Genomic DNA, 16,415 nt, shown 5'->3' on the forward strand with positions numbered 1-16,415 from the left:
ATTCATTGCATTGCATTGCACACCAGAACTAAATCATTCCCATGTTTATTAAAGACATAACGTGTGTTGTTGCATTGCTCTGCTTTGCACTGCATTGCATTGCATTGCTCTAACGATCTAACGTTGTGCACTGAAGAATAACATATAGGTTATGCACTTTTCGCATTGCATTGCATTGCACACCAGAACTAAATCATTTCCATGTTGATTAAAGACATAACGTGTGCTGTTGCATTGCATTGCATTGATTTGCAATGCTTTGCATTGCATTGCATTGCATTGCATTGCATTGATTTGCAATGCTTTGCACTGCATTGCATTGCATTGCATTGCATTGCACTAACGATCTAACTTTGTGCACTGAAGAATAACATATAGGTTATGCACTTTTTGCATTTCACTGCATTGCACACCAGAACTAAATCATTCCCAGGTTCATTAAAGAGATAACGTTTTTTGGTGCATTGCATTGCATTGCTTTGCATTGCACAAACGATCTAATGTTGTGCACTGAAGAATAACATATAGGTTACGCTCTTTTCGCATTGCATTGCACACCAGAACAAAATCATTCCAAAGTTCATTATAGAGATGATATGTGTGTTGTTGCATTGCATTGCATTGATTTGCATTGCTTTGCACTGCATTGCATTGCATTGCATTGCATTGCATTGCATTGCACTACACTAAAGATCTAACGTTGTGCACTGAAAAATAACATATAGGTTATGCACTTTTTGCATTGCATTGCATTGCACACCAGAACTAAATCATTCCCATGTTGATTAAAGACATAACGTGTGCTGTTGCATTGCATTGCATTGCATTGATTTGCAATGCTTTGCACTGCATTGCATTGCATTGCATTGCATTGCACTAACGATCTAACTTTGTGCACTGAAGAATAACATATAGGTTATGCACTTTTTGCATTTCACTGCATTGCACACCAGAACTAAATCATTCCCATGTTCATTAAAGAGATAACGTTTGTTGGTGCATTGCATTGCACAAACGATCTAATGTTGTGCACTGAAGAATAACATATAGGTTATGCTCTTTTCGCATTGCATTGCACACCAGAACAAAATCATTCCAAAGTTCATTATAGAGATGATATGTGTGTTGTTGCATTGCATTGCATTGCATTGCATTGCATTGCATTGCATTGAACTAACGATCTAACGTTGTGCACTGTAGAATAACATATAGGTTATGCACTTTTTGCATTGTATTGCATTGCACACCAGAACTAAATCATTCTCATGTTCATTAAAGAGATAACGTGTGTTGTTGCATTGCATTTCATTGCACTAGCGATGTAACGTTGTGCACTGAAGAAAAACATATAGGTTATGCACTTTTTGCATTGCATTGCACTCCAGAACTAAATCATTCCCATGTTCTTTAAAGAGATAATGTGTGTTGTTGCATTGCATTGTATTCCATTGCATTGCTTTGCACTGCTTTGCATTGAATTGCATTGCACTAACGATCTAACGTTGTGCACTAAAGAATAACATATAGGTATGCACTTTTTGCACTGCAATTGCATTGCACACCAGAACTACCTCATTCCCATGTTGATTAAAGACATAACGTATGTTGTTGCATTGAATTGATTTGCAATGCTTTGCACTGCATTGCATTGCATTGCACAAACGATCTAACGTTGTGCACTGAAGAATAACATATAGGTTATGCTCTTTTCGCATTGTATTGCACAGCAGAACTAAATCATTCTCATGTTCATTAAAGAGATAACGTGTGTTGTTGCATTGCATTGCATTGCATTGCACAAACGATCTAACGTTGTGCACTGAAGTTGTGCACAAAAGGTCCCCTTTTGACCTACTGAACATATTTCTGGCCAAAGAGTCCTAAAAGATTAACACTATACATTCAGACTGATATCTTCGGATGTTATATCATCCTGACAAAATAGCCCATATTTGACCTACCGAATTTTTTTCTGGCCAATATGTGCATCTAACGATCTAACGTTGTGCACTGAAGAATAACATATAGGTTATGCACTTTTCGCATTTGCATTGCATGGCACACCAGAACAAAATCATTCCCATGTTCATTATAGAGATGATATGTGTGTTGATGCATTGCATTGCATTGCATTGCATTGCATTACTTTACTTTGCTTTGCATTGCATTGCATTTCATTACATTGCACTAACGATCTAACGTTATGCACTGAAGAATAACTTATAGGTTATGCATAATTCGCATTGCATTGCATTGCACACCAGAACATAATCATTCCCATGTTCATTATAGAGATGATATGTGTGTTGATGCATTGCATTGCATTGCATTGCATTGCATTGCACTAACGATCTAACGTTGTGCACTGAAGAATAACATATAGGTTATGCACTTTTCGCATTGCATGGCATTGCACACCAGAACTAAATCATTCCCATGTTCATTAAAGAGATGATATGTGTGTTGATGCATTGCATTGCACTAGCGATGTAACGTTGTGCACTGAAGAATAACATATAGGTTATGCACTTTTTGCATTGCATTGCATTGCACACCAGAACTACCTCATTCCCATGTTGATTAAAGACGTGTGTTGTTGCATTGCATTGCATTGCATTGCATTGATTTGCATTTATTTGCATTGCTTTGCACTGCATTGCATTGCATTGCATTGCATTGCATTGCATTGCATTGCACAAACGATCTAACGTTGTGCACTGAAGAATAACATATAGGTTATGCTCTTTTCGCATTGCATTTGCACACCAGAACTACCTCATTCCCATGTTGATTAAAGACATAACGTGTGTTGTTGCTTTGCATTGCATTGCATTGCACTAACGATCTAACGTTGTGCACTGAATAACATTCATTCATTGCATTGCATTGCACACCAGAACTAAATCATTCCCATGTTTATTAAAGACATAACGTGTGTTGTTGCATTGCTCTGCTTTGCACTGCATTGCATTGCATTGCTCTAACGATCTAACGTTGTGCACTGAAGAATAACATATAGGTTATGCACTTTTCGCATTGCATTGCATTGCACACCAGAACTAAATCATTTCCATGTTGATTAAAGACATAACGTGTGCTGTTGCATTGCATTGCATTGATTTGCAATGCTTTGCATTGCATTGCATTGCATTGCATTGCATTGATTTGCAATGCTTTGCACTGCATTGCATTGCATTGCATTGCATTGCACTAACGATCTAACTTTGTGCACTGAAGAATAACATATAGGTTATGCACTTTTTGCATTTCACTGCATTGCACACCAGAACTAAATCATTCCCAGGTTCATTAAAGAGATAACGTTTTTTGGTGCATTGCATTGCATTGCTTTGCATTGCACAAACGATCTAATGTTGTGCACTGAAGAATAACATATAGGTTACGCTCTTTTCGCATTGCATTGCACACCAGAACAAAATCATTCCAAAGTTCATTATAGAGATGATATGTGTGTTGTTGCATTGCATTGCATTGCATTGCATTGCACTAACGATCTAACTTTGTGCACTGAAGAATAACATATAGGTTATGCACTTTTTGCATTTCACTGCATTGCACACCAGAACTAAATCATTCCCATGTTCATTAAAGAGATAACGTTTGTTGGTGCATTGCATTGCACAAACGATCTAATGTTGTGCACTGAAGAATAACATATAGGTTATGCTCTTTTCGCATTGCATTGCACACCAGAACAAAATCATTCCAAAGTTCATTATAGAGATGATATGTGTGTTGTTGCATTGCATTGCATTGCATTGCATTGCATTGAACTAACGATCTAACGTTGTGCACTGTAGAATAACATATAGGTTATGCACTTTTTGCATTGTATTGCATTGCACACCAGAACTAAATCATTCTCATGTTCATTAAAGAGATAACGTGTGTTGTTGCATTGCATTTCATTGCACTAGCGATGTAACGTTGTGCACTGAAGAAAAACATATAGGTTATGCACTTTTTGCATTGCATTGCACTCCAGAACTAAATCATTCCCATGTTCTTTAAAGAGATAATGTGTGTTGTTGCATTGCATTGTATTCCATTGCATTGCTTTGCACTGCTTTGCATTGAATTGCATTGCACTAACGATCTAACGTTGTGCACTAAAGAATAACATATAGGTATGCACTTTTTGCACTGCAATTGCATTGCACACCAGAACTACCTCATTCCCATGTTGATTAAAGACATAACGTATGTTGTTGCATTGAATTGATTTGCAATGCTTTGCACTGCATTGCATTGCATTGCACAAACGATCTAACGTTGTGCACTGAAGAATAACATATAGGTTATGCTCTTTTCGCATTGTATTGCACAGCAGAACTAAATCATTCTCATGTTCATTAAAGAGATAACGTGTGTTGTTGCATTGCATTGCATTGCATTGCACAAACGATCTAACGTTGTGCACTGAAGTTGTGCACAAAAGGTCCCCTTTTGACCTACTGAACATATTTCTGGCCAAAGAGTCCTAAAAGATTAACACTATACATTCAGACTGATATCTTCGGATGTTATATCATCCTGACAAAATAACCCATATTTGACCTACCGAATTTTTTTCTGGCCAATATGTGCATCTAACGATCTAACGTTGTGCACTGAAGAATAACATATAGGTTATGCACTTTTCGCATTTGCATTGCATGGCACACCAGAACAAAATCATTCCCATGTTCATTATAGAGATGATATGTGTGTTGTTGCATTGCATTGCATTGCATTGCATTACTTTACTTTGCTTTGCATTGCATTGCATTTCATTACATTGCACTAACGATCTAACGTTATGCACTGAAGAATAACTTATAGGTTATGCATAATTCGCATTGCATTGCATTGCACACCAGAACATAATCATTCCCATGTTCATTATAGAGATGATATGTGTGTTGATGCATTGCATTGCATTGCATTGCATTGCACTAACGATCTAACGTTGTGCACTGAAGAATAACATATAGGTTATGCACTTTTCGCATTGCATGGCATTGCACACCAGAACTAAATCATTCCCATGTTCATTAAACAGATAACGTGTGTTGGTGCATTGCATTGCACAAACGATCTAACGTTGTGCACTGAAGAATAACATATAGGTCATCCACTTTTCGCATTGCATGGCATTGCACACCAGAACTAAATCATTCCCATGTTCTTTAAAGAGATGATATGTGTGTTGGTGCATTGCATTGCACAAACGATCTAACGTTGTGCACTGAAGAATAACATATAGGTTATGCACTTTTTGCATTGCATTGCATTGCACACCAGAACTACCTCATTCCCATGTTGATTAAAGACGTGTGTTGTTGCATTGCATTGCATTGCATTGATTTGCATTTATTTGCATTGCTTTGCACTGCATTGCATTGCATTGCATTGCATTGCATTGCATTGCATTGCATCGCATTGCATTGCATTGCATTGCACAAACGATCTAACGTTGTGCACTGAAGAATAACATATAGGTTATGCTCTTTTCGCATTGCATTTGCACACCAGAACTACCTCATTCCCATGTTGATTAAAGACATAACGTGTGTTGTTGCTTTGCATTGCATTGCATTGCACTAACGATCTAACGTTGTGCACTGAATAACATTCATTCATTGCATTGCATTGCACACCAGAACTAAATCATTCCCATGTTTATTAAAGACATAACGTGTGTTGTTGCATTGCTCTGCTTTGCACTGCATTGCATTGCATTGCTCTAACGATCCAACGTTGTGCACTGAAGAATAACATATAGGTTATGCACTTTTCGCATTGCATTGCATTGCACACCAGAACTAAATCATTCCCATGTTCATTAAAGAGATAACGTTTGTTGGTGCATTGCATTGCATTGCATTGCACAAACGATCTATGAAGAACAACATTTAGGTTATGCTCTTTTCGCATTGCATTGCACACCAGAACAAAATCATTCCAAAGTTCATTATAGAGATGATATGTGTGTTGTTGCATTGCATTGCATTGCATTGCACTAACGATGTGCACTGAAGAATAACATACAGGGTATGCTCTTTTCGCATTGCATTGCACACCAGAACAAAATCATTCCATTGCAAAGTCCAGTGCAAAGTATTGCATTGCATTGCTTTGCACTGCTTTGCATTGCATTGCATTGCACTAACGATCTAACGTTGTGCACTGAAGAATAACATATAGGTATGCACTTTTTGCACTGCATTGCATTGCACACCAGAACTATCTCATTCCCATGTTGATTAAAGACATAACGTGTGTTGTTGCATTGCATTGCACTAACGATCTAACTTTGTGCACTGAAGAATAACATATAGGTTATGCTCTTTTGGCATTTCACTGCATTGCACGCCGTAACTAAATCATTCCCATGTTCATTAAAGAGATAACGTTTGTTGGTGCATTGCATTGCATTGCATTGCACAAACGATCTAAGGTTGTGCACTGAAGAAAAACATATAGGTTATGCACTTTTTGCATTGCATTGCATTGCACACCAGAACTAAATCATTCCCATATTCATTAAAGAGATAATGTGTGTTGTTGCATTGCATCGTATTGCATTGCATTGATTTGCATTGCTTTGCACTGCATTGCATTGCACTACACTTACGATCTAACGTTGTGCACTGAAGAATAACATATAGGTTATGCACTTTTTGCATTGCATTGCATTGCACACCAGAACTAAATCTTTCCCATGTTCATTAAAGACATAACGTGTGTTGTTGCATTGCATTGTATTGCATTGCATTACATTGATTTGCATTGCTTTGCACTGCATTGCATTGCACTACACTTACGATGTAACGTTGTGCACTGAAGAATAACATATAGGTTATGCACTTTTCGCATTGCATTGCATTGCACACCAGAACTAAATCATTTCCATGTTGATTAAAGACATAACGTGTGCTGTTGCATTGCATTGCATTGATTTGCAATGCTTTGCATTGCATTGCATTGCATTGCATTGCATTGCATTGCATTGCATTGCATTGATTTGCAATGCTTTGCACTGCATTGCATTGCATTGCATTGCATTGCACTAACGATCTAACTTTGTGCACTGAAGAATAACATATAGGTTATGCACTTTTTGCATTTCACTGCATTGCACACCAGAACAAAATCACTCCAAGGTTCATTAAAGAGATAACGTTTTTTGGTGCATTGCATTGCATTGCTTTGCATTGCACAAACGATCTAATGTTGTGCACTGAAGAATAACATATAGGTTACGCTCTTTTCGCATTGCATTGCACACCAGAACAAAATCATTCCAAAGTTCATTATAGAGATGATATGTGTGTTGTTGCATTGCATTGCATTGATTTGCATTGCTTTGCACTGCATTGCATTGCATTGCATTGCATTGCATTGCATTGCACTACACTAAAGATCTAACGTTGTGCACTGAAAAATAACATATAGGTTATGCACTTTTTGCATTGCATTGCATTGCACACCAGAACTAAATCATTCCCATGTTGATTAAAGACATAACGTGTGCTGTTGCATTGCATTGCATTGCATTGATTTGCAATGCTTTGCACTGCATTGCATTGCATTGCATTGCATTGCATTGCACTAACGATCTAACTTTGTGCACTGAAGAATAACATATAGGTTATGCACTTTTTGCATTGTATTGCATTGCACACCAGAACTAAATCATTCTCATGTTCATTAAAGAGATAACGTGTGTTGTTGCATTGCATTTCATTGCACTAGCGATGTAACGTTGTGCACTGAAGAAAAACATATAGGTTATGCACTTTTTGCATTGCATTGCACTCCAGAACTAAATCATTCCCATGTTCTTTAAAGAGATAATGTGTGTTGTTGCATTGCATTGTATTCCATTGCATTGCTTTGCACTGCTTTGCATTGAATTGCATTGCACTAACGATCTAACGTTGTGCACTAAAGAATAACATATAGGTATGCACTTTTTGCACTGCAATTGCATTGCACACCAGAACTACCTCATTCCCATGTTGATTAAAGACATAACGTATGTTGTTGCATTGAATTGATTTGCAATGCTTTGCACTGCATTGCATTGCATTGCACAAACGATCTAACGTTGTGCACTGAAGAATAACATATAGGTTATGCTCTTTTCGCATTGTATTGCACAGCAGAACTAAATCATTCTCATGTTCATTAAAGAGATAACGTGTGTTGTTGCATTGCATTGCATTGCATTGCATTGCATTGCATTGCACAAACGATCTAACGTTGTGCACTGAAGAATAACTTATAGGTTATGCACTTTTTGCATTGCATTGCATTGCACACCAGAACAAAATCATTCCCATGTTCATTATTGAGATGATATGTGTGTTGATGCATTGCATTGCATTGCATTGCACAAACGATCTAACGTTGTGCACTGAAGAATAACATATAGGTTATGCACTTTTTGCATTGCATTGCATTGCACACCAGAACTAAACAATTATCATGTTCATTAAAGAGAGAACGTGTGTTGTTTCATTGCATTGCACAAACGATCTAACGTTGTGCACTGAAGAATAACATACAGGTTATGCACTTTTTGCATTGCATTGCATTGCACACCAGAACTACCTCATTCCCATGTTGATTAAAGACATAACGTGTGTTGTTGCTTTGCATTGTATTGTATTGCATTGCATTGCATTGCATTGCATTGCATTGCATTGCATTGCATTGCATTGCACAAACGATCTAACGTTGTGCACTGAAGAAAAACATATAGGTTATGCACTTTTGCATTGCATTGCATTGCACACCAGAACCAAATCATTCCCATGTTCATTAAAGAGATAATGTGTGTTGTTGCATTGCATTGCATTGCATTGCATTGCATTGCACAAACGATCTAACGTTGTGCACTGAAGAATAAAATATAGGTTATGCACTTTTTGCATTGCATTGCATTGCACACCAGAACTAAATCATTCCCATGTTCTTTAAAGAGATGATATGTATGTTGATGCATTGCATTGCACTAGCAAAGTAACGTTGTGCACAGAAGAATAACATATAGGTTATGCACATTTTGCATTGCATTGCACACTAGAACTTAACCATTCCTATGTTCATTAAAGAGATGGTATGTGTGTTGTTGCATTGCATTGCACTAACGATCTAACGTTGTGCACTGAAGAATAACATATAGGTTATGCACTTTTTGCTTTGCATTGCACACCAGAACTAACTCATTCCCATGTTCATTAAAGAGATGGTATGTGTGTTGTTGCATTGCATTGCACAAACGATCTAACGTTGTGCACTGAAGAATAACATATGGGTTATGCACTTTTCGCATTGCATTGCATTGCGTTGCACACCAGAACTCACTCAATCCCATGTTCATTAAAGAGATAACTTATGTGCTGTTGCATTGCATTGCACTAACGATCTAACGTTGTGCATTGAAGAATAACATATAGGCACTTCTTGCATTGCATTACACACCAGAAGTATCTCGTACAATATGTGCTATTGCATTGCATTTCACACAAGATCAAACTTTGTGCATTGAAGAATAACATATAAGCTATGAGTGCATCACAAACATACAATAACTATCTCATTCCGATGTGCATTGAAGAGATAAAATTTTTGGAGTTACATTCCACTGCATAAAAGATCTAACTGATATAGTTAGATATAATAATAATACATTATTATTATTCAACGCTAATTCTTAGATCGTTTGTGCAATGCAACACTCATGTTATGTTTTCATTGCACATGAGGTATGAAGTAGTTTATTCTATGCATTGTAACCCAAGAGGTAAATGCAATAATTTCCCTTAAAAGAAAAAATGAATGTTAGTTATTGTGCAATGCCAATGCACATATGTCATGTGTCAAATCAGGCCTACAGAGGACCCTCTTTGACCTACAGAACATATTTTCTGTCCAAAGAGTTCTTACTGACTTCTTATGATGCAAGACAGTAGTCCATGTTTGGTCAAACATATTTCACATATTGCACATATTTCTGACCCAAGAGTAATCGATCTTAAACTTTCTATACATTCTCGTAGAATCTTTCTGATGTTACATCAATCAGCCATACAGAAGTCCATTTTTGACCTAATGAACACATTTCTGGATAAAGAGTCCTTGAACATTAACTTACTAAACATACAAGACTGACTTCTTGTGATGTTATATAAGCCAGACAGTAGTCCATATTTGACTGATTGAACATATTTTTGGCAAAAGAGTCCTCAAAAGGTATTTTATGTATATTATAAAGTTATAGTCTCCTTCTGATGATAAATCAGCTATACAGAGGTCCCCTTTTGACCTACTGAACATATTTCTGGCCAAAGAGTCCTAAAAGATTAACACTATACATTCAGACTGATATCTTCGGATGTTATATCATCCTGACAAAATAGCCCATATTTGACCTACCGAATTTTTTTCTGGCCAAGGAGTGAGTACTCGAAACTTGACCTTTCCATATATACTTGTTGACTCTTTCTGATGTGACGTGAGACATACAGAATTCCATATTTGACCCAAGGAACATATTTCTTGCCAAAGAGTCCTCGATCTTGGGCTATCTATACATACTCATAGACTCCTTCTGATGATAAATTATGAAAATAAATGACTCTGATAATAAATGACTCTGGCCAAAGAGTCCTCGATCTTGCGTTTTCTATACATACTCATAGACTCCTTCTGAAGCTTCATAAGCCATATAGATTTCCATATCTGACCTTTTGAACTTATTTGTGGTCAAAGTGTCCTCAAAATTTTTCAAACTATAGAAAGTTATAGACTCCTTTTGATGATAAATCAGCTATACAGAGGGCCCCTTTTGACCTCCTGAACATATTTCTGGCCAATGAGTCCTCGAATGGGCTTTCTATACATACTCATAGACTCCTTCTGATGCTTCATAAACCATTATAGATGTCCATATCTTACCTTTTGAACTTATTTGTCGTCAAAGTGTCCTAACATTTTTTCAAACTATAGAAAGTTATAGACTCCTTTTGATGATAAATCAGCTATACAGAGGGCCCCTTTTGACCTCCAGAACATATTTCTGGCCTAAGAGTCCTCGATCTTATGCTTTCTATACATACTCATAGACTCCTTCTGATGCTTCATAAGCCATATAGATGTCCATATCTGACCTTTTGAACTTATCTGTGGTCAAAGTGTCCTAGGATTTTTTCAAACTATAGAAAGTTATAGACTCCTTTTGATGATAAATCAGCTATACCCCTTTTGACCTCCAGAACATATTTCTGGCCAAAGAGTCCTCGATCTTGGGCTTTCTATACATACTCATAGACTCCTTCTGATGCTTCATAAGCCATATAGATTTCCATATCTGACATTTTGAACTTATTTGTGGTCAAAGTGTCCAAAAAAAATTTCAAACTATATAAAGCGAAGGACTCCTTTTGATGATAAATCAGCTATACAGAGGTCCCCTTTTGACCTCCAGAACATATTTCTGGCCAAAGAGTCCTCGATCTTATGCTTTATATACATACTCATAGACTCCTTCTGATGCTTCATAAGCCATATAGATGTCCATATCTGACCTGGTGAACTTATTTGTGGTCAAAGTGTCCTAAAATTTTTCAAAGTATATAAAGTTATAGACTCCTTTTGATGATAAATCAGCTATACAGAGGTCCCCTTTTGACCTCATGAACATAATTCTGGCCAAAGAGTCCTCGATCTTGGGCTTTCTATACATACTCATAGACTCCTTCTGATGCTTCATAAGCAATATAGATTTCCATATCTGACATTTTGAACATATTTGTGGTCAAAGTGTCCTAACATTTTTCAAAGTATATAAAGTTATAGACTCCTTTTGATGATAAGTCAGCTATACAGAGGTCCCCCTTTGACCTCCTGAACATATTTCTAGCCAAAGAATCCTAAATCTTGGGCTTTCTATACATACTCATAGACTCCTTATGATGCTTCATAAGCCATATAGATGTCCATATCTGACCTTTTGAACTTATTTGTGGTAAAAGTGTCCTAAAAAAAATTCAAACTATAGAAAGTTATAGACTCCTTTTGATGATAAGTCAGCTATACAAAGGTCCCTTTTTGACCTACTGAACATATTTCTGGCCCAAGAGTCCTTGATCTTGGGCTTTCTATACATACTCATAGACTCCTTCTGATGCTTCATAAGCCATATAGATGTCCATATCTGAACTTTTGAACTTATTTGTGGTCAAAGTGTCCTAAAAAAAATTCAAACCAAATAAAGTTATAAAGTCCTTTTGATGATAAATCAGCTATAAAAAGGTCCCCTTTTGACCTCCTGAACATGTTTCTGGCCAAAGAGTCCTCAATCTTGGGCTTTCTATACATACTCATAGATTCCTTCTGATGCTTCATAAGCCATATAGATGTCCATATCTGACCTTTTGAACTTATTTGTGGTCAAAGTGTCCTAACATTTTTTCAAAGTATAGAAAGTTATAGACTCCTTTTGATGATAAATCAGCTATACGGAGGTCCCCTTTTGACCTCCTGAACATATTTCTGGCCAAAGAGTCCTCGATCTTGGGCTTTCTATACATACTCATAGACTGCTTCTGATGCTTCATAAGGCATATAAGATGTCCATATCTGACCATTTGAACTTATTTGTGGTCAAAGTGTCCTAAAAAAAATTCAAACTATATAAAGTTATAGATTCCTTTTGATAATAAGTCAGCTATACAGAGGTCCCCTTTTGACCTACTGAACATGTTTCTGGCCCAAGAGTCCTTGATCTTGGGCTTTCTATACATACTCATAGACTCCTTCTGATGCTTCATAAGCCATATAGATGTCCATATCTGACCTTTTGAACTTATTTGTGGTCAAAGTGTCCTAAAAAAAATTCAAACCAAATAAAGTTATAAAGTCCTTTTGATGATAAATCAGCTATAAAAAGGTCCCCTTTTGACCTCCTGAAAATGTTTCTGGCCAAAGAGTCCTCAATCTTGGGCTTTCTATACATACTCATAGATTCCTTCTGATGCTTCATAAGCCATATAGATGTCCATATCTGACCTTTTGAACTTATTTGTGGTCAAAGTGTCCTAACATTTTTTCAAACTATAGAAAGTTATAGACTCCTTTTGATGATAAATCAGCTATACAGAGTGCCCCTTTTGACCTCCAGAACATATTTCTGGCCAAAGAGTCCTCGATCTTATGCTTTCTATACATACTCATAGACTCCTTCTGATGCTTCATAAGCCATATAGATAACCATATCTGACCTTTTGAACTTATTTGTGGTCAAAGTGTCCTAAAATTTTTCAAACTATATAAAGTTATAGACTCCTTTTGATGATAAATCAGCTATACAGAGGTCCCCTTTTGACCTCATGAACATAATTCTGGCCAAAGAGTCCTCGATCTTTGGCTTTCTATACATACTCATAGACTCCTTCTGATGCTTCATAAGCAATATAGATTTCCATATCTGACATTTTGAACATATTTGTGGTCAAAGTGTCCTGACATTTTTCAAAGTATATAAAGTTATAGACTCCTTTTGATGATAAGTCAGATATACAGAGGTCCCCCTTTGACCTCCTGAACATATTTCTGGCCAAAGAGTCCTAAATCTTGGGCTTTCTATACATACTCATAGACTCCTTCTGATGCTTCATAAGCCATATAGATGTCCATATCTGACCTTTTGAACTTATTTGTGGTCAAAGTGTCCTAAAAAAAATTCAAACTATAGAAAGTTATAGACTCCTTTTGATGATAAGTCAGCTATACAAAGGTCCCTTTTTGACCTACTGAACATATTTCTGGCCCAAGAGTCCTTGATCTTGGGCTTTCTATACATACTCATAGACTCCTTCTGATGCTTCATAAGCCATATAGATGTCCATATCTGAACTTTTGAACTTATTTGTGGTCAAAGTGTCCTAAAAAAAATTCAAACCAAATAAAGTTATAAAGTCCTTTTGATGATAAATCAGCTATAAAAAGGTCCCCTTTTGACCTCCTGAACATGTTTCTGGCCAAAGAGTCCTCAATCTTGGGCTTTCTATACATACTCATAGATTCCTTCTGATGCTTCATAAGCCATATAGATGTCCATATCTGACCTTTTGAACTTATTTGTGGTCAAAGTGTCCTAACATTTTTTCAAAGTATAGAAAGTTATAGACTCCTTTTGATGATAAATCAGCTATACGGAGGTCCCCTTTTGACCTCCTGAACATATTTCTGGCCAAAGAGTCCTCGATCTTGGGCTTTCTATACATACTCATAGACTGCTTCTGATGCTTCATAAGGCATATAAGATGTCCATATCTGACCATTTGAACTTATTTGTGGTCAAAGTGTCCTAAAAAAAATTCAAACTATATAAAGTTATAGATTCCTTTTGATGATAAGTCAGCTATACAGAGGTCCCCTTTTGACCTACTGAACATGTTTCTTGCCCAAGAGTCCTTGATCTTGGGCTTTCTATACATACTCATAGACTCCTTCTGATGCTTCATAAGCCATATAGATGTCCATATCTGACCTTTTGAACTTATTTGTGGTCAAAGTGTCCTAAAAAAAATTCAAACCAAATAAAGTTATAAAGTCCTTTGATGATAAATCAGCTATAAAAAGGTCCCCTTTTGACCTCCTGAACATGTTTCTGGCCAAAGAGTCCTCAATCTTGGGCTTTCTATACATACTCATAGATTCCTTCTGATGCTTCATAAGCCATATAGATGTCCATATCTGACCTTTTGAACTTATTTGTGGTCAAAGTGTCCTAACATTTTTTCAAACTATAGAAAGTTATAGACTCCTTTTGATGATAAATCAGCTATACAGAGTGCCCCTTTTGACCTCCAGAACATATTTCTGGCCAAAGAGTCCTCGATCTTATGCTTTCTATACATACTCATAGACTCCTTCTGATGCTTCATAAGCCATATAGATGACCATATCTGACCTTTTGAACTTATTTGTGGTCAAAGTGTCCTAAAATTTTTCAAACTATATAAAGTTATAGACTCCTTTTGATGATAAATCAGCTATACAGAGGGCCCCTTTTGACCTCATGAACATAATTCTGGCCAAAGAGTCCTCGATCTTGGGCTTTCTATACATACTCATAGACTCCTTCTGATGCTTCATAAGCAATATAGATTTCCATATCTGACATTTTGAACATATTTGTGGTCAAAGTGTCCTAACATTTTTTCAAACTATAAAAAGTTATAGACTCCTTTTGATGATAAATCAGCTATACAGAGGTCCCCTTTTGACCTCCAGAACATATTTCTGGCCAAAGAGTCCTCGATCTTATGCTTTATATACATACTCATAGACTCCTTCTGATGCTTCATAAGCCATATAGATGTCCATATCTTACCTGGTGAACTTTTTTGTGGTCAAAGTGTCCTAAAATTTTTCAAAGTATATAAAGTTATAGACTCCTTTTGATGATAAATCAGCTATACAGAGGTCCCCTTTTGACCTCATGAACATAATTCTGGCCAAAGAGTCCTCGATCTTGGGCTTTCTATACATACTCATAGACTCCTTCTGATGCTTCATAAGCAATATAGATTTCCATATCTGACATTTTGAACATATTTGTGGTCAAAGTGTCCTAACATTTTTCAAAGTATATAAAGTTATAGACTCCTTTTGATGATAAGTCAGCTATACAGAGGTCCCCCTTTGACCTCCTGAACATATTTCTGGCCAAAGAGTCCTAAATCTTGGGCTTTCTATACATACTCATAGACTCCTTCTGATGCTTCATAAGCCATATAGATGTCCATATCTGACCTTTTGAACTTATTTGTGGTCAAAGTGTCCTAAAAAAATTCAAACTATAGAAAGTTATAGACTCCTTTTGATGATAAGTCAGCTATACAAAGGTCCCTTTTTGACCTACTGAACATATTTCTGGCCCAAGAGTCCTTGATCTTGGGCTTTCTATACATACTCATAGACTCCTTCTGATGCTTCATAAGCCATATAGATGTCCATATCTGAACTTTTGAACTTATTTGTGGTCAAAGTGTCCTAAAAAAAATTCAAACCAAATAAAGTTATAAAGTCCTTTTGATGATAAATCAGCTATAAAAAGGTCCCCTTTTGACCTCCTGAACATGTTTCTGGCCAAAGAGTCCTCAATCTTGGGCTTTCTATACATACTCATAGATTCCTTCTGATGCTTCATAAGCCATATAGATGTCCATATCTGACCTTTTGAACTTATTTGTGGTCAAAGTGTCCTAACATTTTTTCAAAGTATAGAAAGTTATAGACTCCTTTTGATGATAAATCAGCTATACGGAGGTCCCCTTTTGACCTCCTGAACATATTTCTGGCCAAAGAGTCCTCGATCTTGGGCTTTCTATACATAC

Source organism: Abramis brama (assembly GCF_963993115.1).
Source record: "Abramis brama genome assembly, chromosome: 15".
NCBI lineage: Eukaryota > Metazoa > Chordata > Actinopteri > Cypriniformes > Leuciscidae > Abramis > Abramis brama.